Raw genomic sequence first — 10,330 nt, 5'->3', positions numbered from 1 at the left:
TTTCAGTTGCTTATTTTCCCTTTATCTGGAAACTTGTTAAACTCAATCTATGATTTCTTGACCATGACTTACATCTTTTTTTATAAAAATAATATAGAAAGTAACATTTTCAGAGTAAGAGTAAATTAAATAAAACTTCACTTGTCAAAAAGTCAGGAGATGTATATGGTATCTGCATGAGTATACTGTGCTAGAGTTTCTTTTTCCATAATTTTGACCTTTTCCATGTTACGTGTGTGTACTTTTTGGGATGAGAGTGCTGTTTGAGAAAAATACAGTGGTTTATCCAGGCTGCCATGTGTCTGTGGTTCAGAGGACATGACGACTGCTGCTGTGGTCTCTGAGGTTCAGGTATCACCATGGTATTTGTTGCTCCTTGGAGGCAAAGGTTTTTAAGCTGCATCTCACATACTTTGAGCATGTCACCAGGAAGGATTAGTCCTTGGAGTAAGACATCATGCTCGAAAGGGTAGTAAGTCAGTGCAGAGAAGGAAGACCATGGTTGAGATGGATTGACTCAGTCACTGTGATAATGGGGCAAGTGTGTCATGACACAGAGACACAGATTGGCTCAGGATAGGACAAGTTTCAGGGCTTATTCATAGGGTTGCTATGAGTTGTAATTGATTCAATGGCATATAGCAACAAAAACAAAACTCAGCACATGTGGACTGTCCTGCAACCTCCTCAAACCTTCACTTCCACAGCCAAGCTCTACTTCTAGATCCAACAAAGGCCAGAGATAGAAGGTGACTTTGGGCTCCTACATTCTGGAGGATGCTCTCTCCTCTCTATATGTTGTTCCCAAGGCCAGGGTCATGTTTGTGTTTCTCCCATCAGTGGCACGTGATTCCACTTCTGGAATGTTGCTTTAAGTAAGCAAAGCACTTGTCTTGCACTTAAGAGAGTGATGTTGAGCAACTGGAAACAACTTCTGGGCTAATCTTAAGAATTTGTGCTAGTGTCCTCTTTGAGCCCGAAAAACAAAAAAAATCAGGTATTCCTTGAGCTCTGGTTATACCCTTGTCCTTAGTCCCTTAGACCTATTTCCAGACACTACTCTAATATTCCCATCCAGAGAAGCACATGGAAAGATCTTACCCAGAAACCTGAGCCTAAGTTCTGCTCATCTTCACAGAGAAAGAGGAAGAAGGGAGTGGCACCACTCATTCCACTGATTCCTATTGAACTCTGACTAGGCGCTGAGTTTGGAACAGTCCCTCGGGATGTGGCAGTGAGCAAGACGGAGTTCATGCATGCAGGGAGTTTGGAGCAGGTGACAGAGGGAGTGGATAAGTAGGGGGCAGGAAGTGAACAAATTAAAAGCAGCAACTCTAAAATAGCAGTGAAGGCCATGGCAGTCAGTGGTAAAATTTTTGCCTTCTTGTAAAAAAGCAGCATTCAATGCACCAGTAGAGGCTTGCATGTTGCTATGGGGCTGAACAGATTTCAGAGCTTTCAAACTTAGAAAGGCTAGGAAGAAAAGCTTATGATCTGTTTCAGAAAACCAGCCAGTGATAACTTTATAGATCACAAAAGTCTGATCCTCAAACGATCATAGGATGGTACTGGATCAGGCAGCATTTTGTTCCATTTTCATGGGCTTGCCATGTTGTTGTTGTTATGTGCCATCAGGTTGCTTGTGACTCATAGTGACCCTATGTACAACAGCCCTGTCCTGTGTCAATTGCACTGTCTCTGACATTCCCATCCCAATTACCCCAGTCACTGAATCAATCCACCTCATAGAGGGTCTTCCCCTCCTGCACTGCCCCTCCACCCCCCCAAGCATGATGTCCCTCTCCAAGGACTGGTCCCTCCTTACAACATTTCCAAAGTATGTCAGACAAAGCCTGAGAATCCTTGCCTCCAAGAAGCCACCGTTTTAACCCTCTCCAGGATGAATCTGTTTGTTTTCCTAGCAGTCCATGGTACTCTGAATACTCTTCTCCAGCACCACGGCTCAAAGGCATCAATTCTCCTTCTATCCTCCTTAGTCATTGCCCAACTCTCTGATGCATAACAAGTGATTGCAAAGACCATGGCCTGTGTCAGATGCACCCAGTCTCCAGAGAGACATCACTGCTCTTCAGAACTTGGGAGAGGTCCCTAATAGCAGACTTTCCCATCGCAATACGGCTTGCCATGAGTTGGGGACAATTCAACAGCAGCTAACAACAGTATAACATATGGAGATAAATGCATGGCGCAGGCCTGTGGAGGCTGGATTAGTAAACTGGCACTGACAGATCGGGGATGGGAGGACGCAGTGAAGGGTTCACAGAAAAGCTGACATTTTGAAGGCAGATAGAGTGAGAAGTTAAGGAGCTACCCCCTGTTTTCCAAGTAGAACTGTTAACATGATCAGAAAGAACTTCTATGAATCTACATCAGAGATGATGGGTAGGTGAGGCTGAAAAGTAGCCTTGGTTGAGTCCTTCAGGTGGCATGACACAGTTACAAGTCTAGACTAGATCTTTTTGCCAACTTGGAGCCCTGACGGTGTGCTAATCCAGGGAGAGATATGGCCATATAGATAAGTTTTTCAACTATGGAAAAATTCAGAAAAATAAAAAGAATGATATAACAAACCTCCACAAACCCATCACTTACCTTGAATAATTATTATTACTCTCTAAACTTGGCTTAGTATTTTCTCTTTGCAGAATATTTTAAAGTCAATGTACACATCTTGGCTATTCTGTTCTAAAAATTTCAGGATGCATCCTCTGAAAAGAAGATTTTGTTTCCACAAATCTCCACTACTGCTGAAGAGTCTGGCTAGTGTACTGTGTTACCCATTGGGCAGAAAGCCAAAAGGTTGACAGTTTGAATCCATGAGCTGGTCTGTGGAAGGACAATAAGATTCTCAGCCTCAGACACCTGATGGAAGTTTGCCATGAATCACAGTCAACTTGAAGAAAGTGAGTTTGGATTCTTACACTATCACATCTCACATAGTAATCTTCATGTCTTTTTGTTTCTCATTATTGTAGTTGATATGAAAGTTTCAGAAGAAAATTAGTTTTTCCAGTCTACAATTTATGCAGATTGTTCCATGGCATTGGCTGTATCTCTGCACTGTGTCAGTACTCACCTCTGTCCCACCTTACAGTCCCCATTTGTTTCTTGCCTTCTTTGTTTTTTAGCAAATGCTACCCTTTTGGTCTCATATAGTTGATTATCCTGAGAAGCATTTTCCTCCTTGGTTATAAATGAACGCCTTAATATCTACTAACAAGTCATGTTCCAACTCCCCAGGCTGTGCCCAAATGCTTTTGTATTCAGGTTAATATGTCTGAAACAGGATTAAAATCAAGGCTACATGTTGCACTTAGGATTTTTATTTATTAAAAGTTACCACTACAAGGCAAAATGTAAGACGGCATAATAAACCTGATACTAAATGCATCTGAGTGCTTCTGAAATGAAGTCCGCCTGATGTTCAGGAGAGCACTCTGGGCTGGAATCACCTGCATGTCCTAGATGAAAGAGGTCTGGAATCCAGGCCCCAGAGTGGACCAGGGTTGAGGAGTGACCAACATCAGAGTCTTTCAAGAGATTTCCAAAAGAGATGAATGAGGGCTTGGCGGTGGCAGATGTGACGGAGGGTCAGATCAGCCCAAACCCACTGCCATCACACTGATTCCAACATCATGCTGACCCTCCACTGGGATTTCAAGCCTAAGATCTTAAGGGATGCCGACTGCCTCACTTTCTCCTGTGGAGAAGATGGTGGGTTCAAAGTGCCCACCTTTAGATTAGCAGTCCAACACTTAAACCACTACATCACTAGGCTTCCTCTGTTTAGGCCAAGGATTGCAAAACAAGCTTGAAGTTTGGTTCCAGGGGGTTAGTAACTCTGAGAGAAGTCTCAGTGAAGTGGTGACTATGGATGTGTGCACGTGGAACACTGCGTAGTAGACAGGGGAAGGAAGAGCATCAAGTGATGTGGAAACTCCCTCATGAGAAGGGGTGAGCAGGGCTCACTGCTTCCTCCCACCCGAGCCGGGCTATGGGCCGAGCGCGCCCAGACCTCCACTGGGCCTCACTCATGCCCACGCCGGCCGGCCGCCAGGAGTGCGCTCATCACAGGGCCGGCTGAGCCCCACAGTGGAAAGTTTGCGAGTTGTCCTAGTTAGCGGGGCCAGGCCAGGAGCCGGCCATGGATGAGCGTGGGGGGTCATCCCCTGTGGCCGAGTTGAGTAGGCGCTGGAGAAGAACATGGCCTGGGCTGACCATCATGGATGTATATGACATCTCGTCGCTTGTGGGCCACGAGTTCGAGCGAGTCATCGACCAGCACGGCTGTGAGGTCATCCCACGCGCTTTATACCCAAGGTCGTGCGCGTCTTGGAGATCTTCGAGGTGCTGGTCAGGCGCCACCACGTTGCGCCCGAGATGGACGAGCTGCGCCTGGAGCTGGACTGGCTGCACTTAAAAAGATTGGACCGCATCGAGCTGGAGCTGGTGGAGGCGTGTGGCGAGGGGAGGCGCGGGGCCTGCTCTCCCAGATAGCCCAGCTGCAGGAGGAGAACAAACAGCTCATGACCAAGCTCGTCCACAAAGACAGCAGCATCTCTGAGGAGGCGTTCCAGAAGCAGGAAGGCATGTCAGGCCGAGAATGCCCGGTGATGAAGACGCTGAAGGAGGTGGACAAACAGTGGGATGATATCCGCGCCGAGGTCCGGGAGCTCGGCCTGGAGAACGGGGCGTGGAGGCTCTGCAGCAGCAGCAGCAGCAAAAACAGCTGATGAAGATCAACCGTGGTCCCGGGTCATGTAGGTGGAGGCCCCAGGGAAGTCACTGATTAAACAGAAGGTGGAGCTGGAGGCTGACCTACAGACCAAGGAACAGGAGACGCGAGGCCTGCAGGCCAAGCTCGGGAAGCTTCCAGAGAGGCTGCAGGGCGAGGCCAGCGAGAACGGAGCGGAGGAGACCCCCGAGGCCGAGCCGGGCGCTGAGAAGGACGTTTCTGAGACGGACAAGCTGGTCATGGAGCTGAGGGACCCCAACCGCCCCCAGTTCATGCTGCAGGAGCTGAGGGACGTGCTGCATGAGCGCAATGAGCTCAAAGGTGTTCATGCTGCAGGAGGAGCTGGCCAACTACAAGGGCGAAGAGGTGGAAGAGGAAACCCGGGAATCTCAACCTCCGCCTGTCATGCACCCCAAAATATCCCCCTAGTCAGAGTCTGGCATCAAGCAACTGCTTAGCTTCTTCTCACGAGACAAAAAGCGCCTCGCCAACACACAGAGTAGTATGTACCTCCAGGAGTCCTTTGGCCAGTGGGCTAACTCACAACTAAACTATGGCTACACAGATCAGGGACAGGAGGCCCTGCAGCACCTGTCACAGGTGAGCCTGGCCCGGAACTTGAACCCACAGCCATTACCCACCGCTCAGCAATTTCTCTCCAAACTCAGCCCTCAGACTGCTTTGAGGAAGGACCTATCCAAACCGACACTAAACTCTAAAAGAACAGTTTATTTATACCAGGGCTCTCACCGTTTACAGGAGGGGACCTCAGCCCTTTTGGTTCTATAGTTAATTATCCTGTGAACAGAGCCTGGAATCTTGCCTTAGTACAACGAGCTTCTTTAAACCAAATAGATCACTCACTAGAATCGCCTTTTGACTTGCTTGGTTTCCTTCCATATCTCTGTGCAGAGAGTTTGTTTTGTTATTTTTTTTTAAATCTCATTGTGTAATACTCTAGTGGGACGTGGGAGGTGGTAGTCTTTCAACAGTTCTGCTCCCAAAATGTGCAGGGTGATGGCATGCGACAGAAGATGAATCCAGTGGACAAGCAGAGGCCTTGAACAGCTGGCCTGGCTCAGACACAGAGCAACTGATGACCAGACAGTGGTCCCTAAGGGAGCTGGAGACCAGCTCACAGGAGCCCCTGTTGTGCCTTGAGACTGGGAATGCCTAGAGGGTGTTGCGGTGTTTAAGGTGAGCATGCCTTGGAATTTGCTGTGTGTTACACAGTACTAATGAAAATTGCTAAGGATGAGACATAACGAGAAAGAAAGAAAGAAAGGAAAAAAGAAGGAAAGGGAGGGAGGGAGGGAGGGAATGAGTAGATGGGCCATGATGACAGGGTCTACTTTAAGGAAGTTCCTTTAAGATGGGAGATATTTGAACATCTAAAAGTATGATACAGGCCATGGCCTTTGCAATCACTTGTTATGCATCAGAGAGCTGGACAATGACTAAGGAGGATAGAAGGTGAATTGATGCCTTTGAGCTGTGGTGCTGGAGGAGAGTATTGAGGGTACCATGGACTAGGAAAAAAAAAAAGATTCATCCTGGAAAGGGTCAAACCGGGCAGCTCCTTGGAGGCAAGGATTCTGAGGCTCCGTCTAACATACTTTGGACATGTTGGAAGGAGGGACCGGTCCTTGGAGAGGGACATCATGCTTGGGAGGGTGGAGGGACAGTGCAGGAGGGGAAGGCCCTCTATGAGGTGGTTCGATTCAGTGACTGGGGCAATTAGCATAGGTGTATTGGAGATGGTGTGATTGATTGACACAGGACAGAGCGGAGTTTAGGGCTGTTGTACATAGGGTCGCTATGAGTCACAAGTGGCTCGATGGCACATAACAACAACAACAACAGAAAAAGTATGAAGGGCCAAGTGAGCCAACAGAGAAGGAAGGAGTAGGGTGTGGGATAGTTAAAGTGGTCACCTACACCACTGGCAGGAGAATGAACTGACACGACTTTTTTGCAAGATTGTTGGACAGTGTGTGTCTAGCTCTTTAAAGAACTCATTTCAATAAGCTTGCCCTTAGAAACTGGTGCTCAAGAAACAGATTATCAGCATCATTTCCCTAGGAGGTTAATTGTTATTTTATTAATAGTAGCAAAAGTTGGGAGAAGTCTGTTGTAGATTGAAGTATGCCCACACTTGAAAAAACAAACCAAAAAACTATGTGTTGGAATCCTAAACCCTATACCTGGGAATGAAATTCTATTTAGAATTAGATTCTTTACTATGCTACTGAGGCCATACCAGTAAAGGATGTGTCCTTACCCTAATGACTACTGAATGTAGATAGAGCAAATTAGATCCAGACAGAAACCATGTGAGGATTGTCTACAAGCCAGGGAGCCAAGGAATTTCTGCGGCTGCCCACAAAGAAGAAACCTGCATGCTGTGACCTGATTGAGATTTCAAGTCTCTAGAACTGTCAGAAAATGAATTTCTGTCCTTAAAAGCCACCCACTTGTGGTGTTTGTGTTTCAGCAGAACTAAGTAACTAAGAAATAACCTGAATATTCATGAAGGAAATGGTTCTGCAAAGATGCACCATCGATTGATTTTTTTGGGCCGAGTAAATTCTTTGTTGTAGGGAGCTGTACAATGAAAGATCTTTAACAGCATCTATGGCCTTTTTCTATCAGATGCCAGTATGCCCCTTCTCCACATGAAGCCATGATTGTAAAAAATGTCCTTGTTGTTGTTAAGTGCTATCGATTCGTAGGTGACTCATAGCAACCCTATGAATGACAGTCCTCAACGCTTGCGTGACTTTCATCCTTTCTCCAGGTTCATAGGGTTTCTGGAGGCAGGCTAAGTGGATGCCACTCCTGCTTCCAAGCTTGTTTTAATCAGCAAGCTCCACCAAACACTGTCCACCACGGGTAACCATTATTGCATTTGACACACCAGTATCACAGTGCTCAGCTTCACAACAACCAAAAGTTACCTCGGTACGGCAAGTGGACACACCAGGGCTATATGACCTAGAAGAATGTTTGGCCAAAAACAATTAAGAACAGGCCTGAGGGCCACGTATTAGAGTCACCCACCTTTGGCTTGGTAGCATCACTTTCGGTCCATTAGGCCAACTGGTCTCTTTCTGTGTTGTTAAGTGCCGTCGAGTTGTAGGCAACTCATAGAGACCCTATGAATGAAAGTCCTCAACACTTGCATGACTTTCATCCTTTCTCCAGGTTCACAGGGTAAAAAATGTCCATATATTCCTTACTATCCTCCTTCCATGAACAACAACAAAATTGACCGCAGTTGAAAATGACCAGGCTGAAACATGATGAATCCATGTTGTTATGTACTATTGAGTTCATTCTGACTCCTAGGGATCCCATGTGACAGGACACACTTCCCCCTAGGATTTCCTGGGCTGTAATTTTTATGGGCGTAGAGCCCTAGATCTTTTCCCTGTGAGCAGCTGGTAGACTCAATTGCTATGCTCTCAGTTAGCCCCTGACTGCTTAACTACAGTGCCACCAGGGGTCCTCAATGTGTCTATACAAGTGGCATATCATAGTCACATCGTTTTCAGGAGACATTATGAATATGAGAGAAAATTCTCATAATATTAAGTAAGAAATACTTGTACAAAAATTTCTGCATATAAGAATGACAGTAAATTTATAAAACACACACACACACACACACAATGCATGGGGGAAAAGGCAGGAAAGAAATATATAAAAACATTAATGTACATACACTGAATGGTGAAGTGATTGATAGATTTCCAATTTTCTACTTTTAAAACAACCCAACACATTTTTCTACAATGAACATGAGGCTTTTCTATTTATTTGCACAGTGTTCCTGGCTTTTACTGTGTATTTTAAGGAAGTTTGTTATTGAATAATACACACGTACAAAAAACTGAGTGTGACACAAGCGGTCAGCTGAGGGTTTACTTGGAGGGATTAGTGTAATAAACTTCCACCCCTGCACCCTTCCAGTCACTCCCCAGCCCAAAAGATGCACCATTTCCCAGTTTAAACATCTTAGATAATAAATGAAAGCATGCAATGTGGACTCTTATATTTAGCTTCTTTTGATCAAAGCTGCTTCTGATATTTAACCATGCTACTGTATAGCACTGGTCTGTGCATTGCTGTACAGAGGTAACTCATGGTTACTGTGATGCTAAACACTGTGACACTGATGTGCCAAATGTGATAATGGTTACCTATGGTGGACAGTGTTTGGTGGAACTTCCTGATTAAAACAAGCTTAGAAACAGGAGTGGTGTCCACTTCCGAAATGACTTGCCCCCAGAAACTCTGTGAACAGTGCTCAGGCCTTCCCAATCATAGGGTCACTATGAGTCGTCTACGACTCGATGGCACCTAACAACAACAACAACGACAACAACAGTGTATAATTGTTTATCAGTGTGTAATTTTTATCACAGTTAGCTCATATACTCTTTAGAATCATAAAGCTATTAAAAATATGGCATGTTAAAATGGGGTGCTCTTTACTTCACACAGCCTCCATCCCCCCACCCCAGCCCTGAACTCTTTCTGCTGCATCTCAGGACTAGAAAGGATTTGCGTGGATTGCACCATTTGCCCTCCCTGACGACACATGCTTGTATGAGGGGACCCAAATCAGACGGGATTGGGAGGGCAGCATGTGCATTTTGCTGCTAGGATTTCTGGGCACAAGACTGAACAGGAAGTGAGGCTTTTGGCGTCCAACACCGTGTCTGCCCTTTCGAAAGTGAAGATCTTCACATCCTATTCCCATGGTGACTATTGCTGACATAAGAGTGGGAATCCCAGAATACCTGATCGTGCTAACGCAAAACCTATACTTTGACCAGGAGGCAGTCATCAGAACAGAGCAAGGGAACAGAGCATGGTTCAAAACTGAGAAGGGTGTATGCCTGGGATGCGTCCTATCTCCATACCTTTTCAACCTGTATGCAGAACAGATTATCTGTATTATCTGGGAGGCTGGGCTCTATGAGGAGAAATGTGGGGTCAAGATTGGTGGAAATCTATAAACACGCAGACGTTATGCAGATGACACAACCTTGCTTGCTGAATGAAACTGAGAAGAACCTGAAGCGCTTGCTGCAGAGGGTCAAGGACTGCAGCCTCCAATATGGATTGAGGCTCAATGTCAAGAAGACAAAGATTCTCACCACTGGGCCAATTGGCAGCATCAGGATGGATGGTGAAGAGATTGAGATTGTTCACAGCTTTAGTTTGCTTGTCTCCACAGTTAACACTCTCGGCATCAGTAGCCAGGAAATTAAAAGACTTATTGCCATGGGAAAGTCTGCTGTTAGGGACCTCTCCAAAGTGCTGAAGAGCAATGGTGTCTCTCTGGAGACTAAGGTGCATCTGATACAGACCATGGTCTTTGCAATCACTTGTTATGCATCAGAGAGTTGGACAATGACCAAGGAGGATAGAAGGAGAATTGATGCCTTTGAGTTGTGGTGCTGGAGAAGAGTATTGAGAGTACCATGGACTGCTAGGAAAACAAACAGATTTGTCCTGGAAAGGGTTAAACCGGGTTGCTCCTTGGAGGCAAGGATTCTGAGGCTC

The 10,330-nt window shown here is 45.9% G+C and overlaps 1 pseudogene; it reads left to right on the top strand.

Annotated features, from left to right (window-relative positions):
- Positions 1–4,240: 4,240 nt before the first annotated feature.
- On the top strand, positions 4,241–5,820 carry LOC102866209 (annotated as a pseudogene).
- Positions 5,821–10,330: the final 4,510 nt, after the last annotated feature.

This window comes from Elephantulus edwardii, unplaced genomic scaffold, assembly GCF_000299155.1.
Source record: "Elephantulus edwardii isolate Elephantulus edwardi_28Jun2011 unplaced genomic scaffold, EleEdw1.0 scaffold00064, whole genome shotgun sequence".
In the NCBI taxonomy this organism is placed as follows: Eukaryota; Metazoa; Chordata; class Mammalia; order Macroscelidea; family Macroscelididae; genus Elephantulus; species Elephantulus edwardii.
Note: the sequence above shows the minus strand (reverse complement) of the source record. Positions and strands in the feature narration are given on the sequence as shown.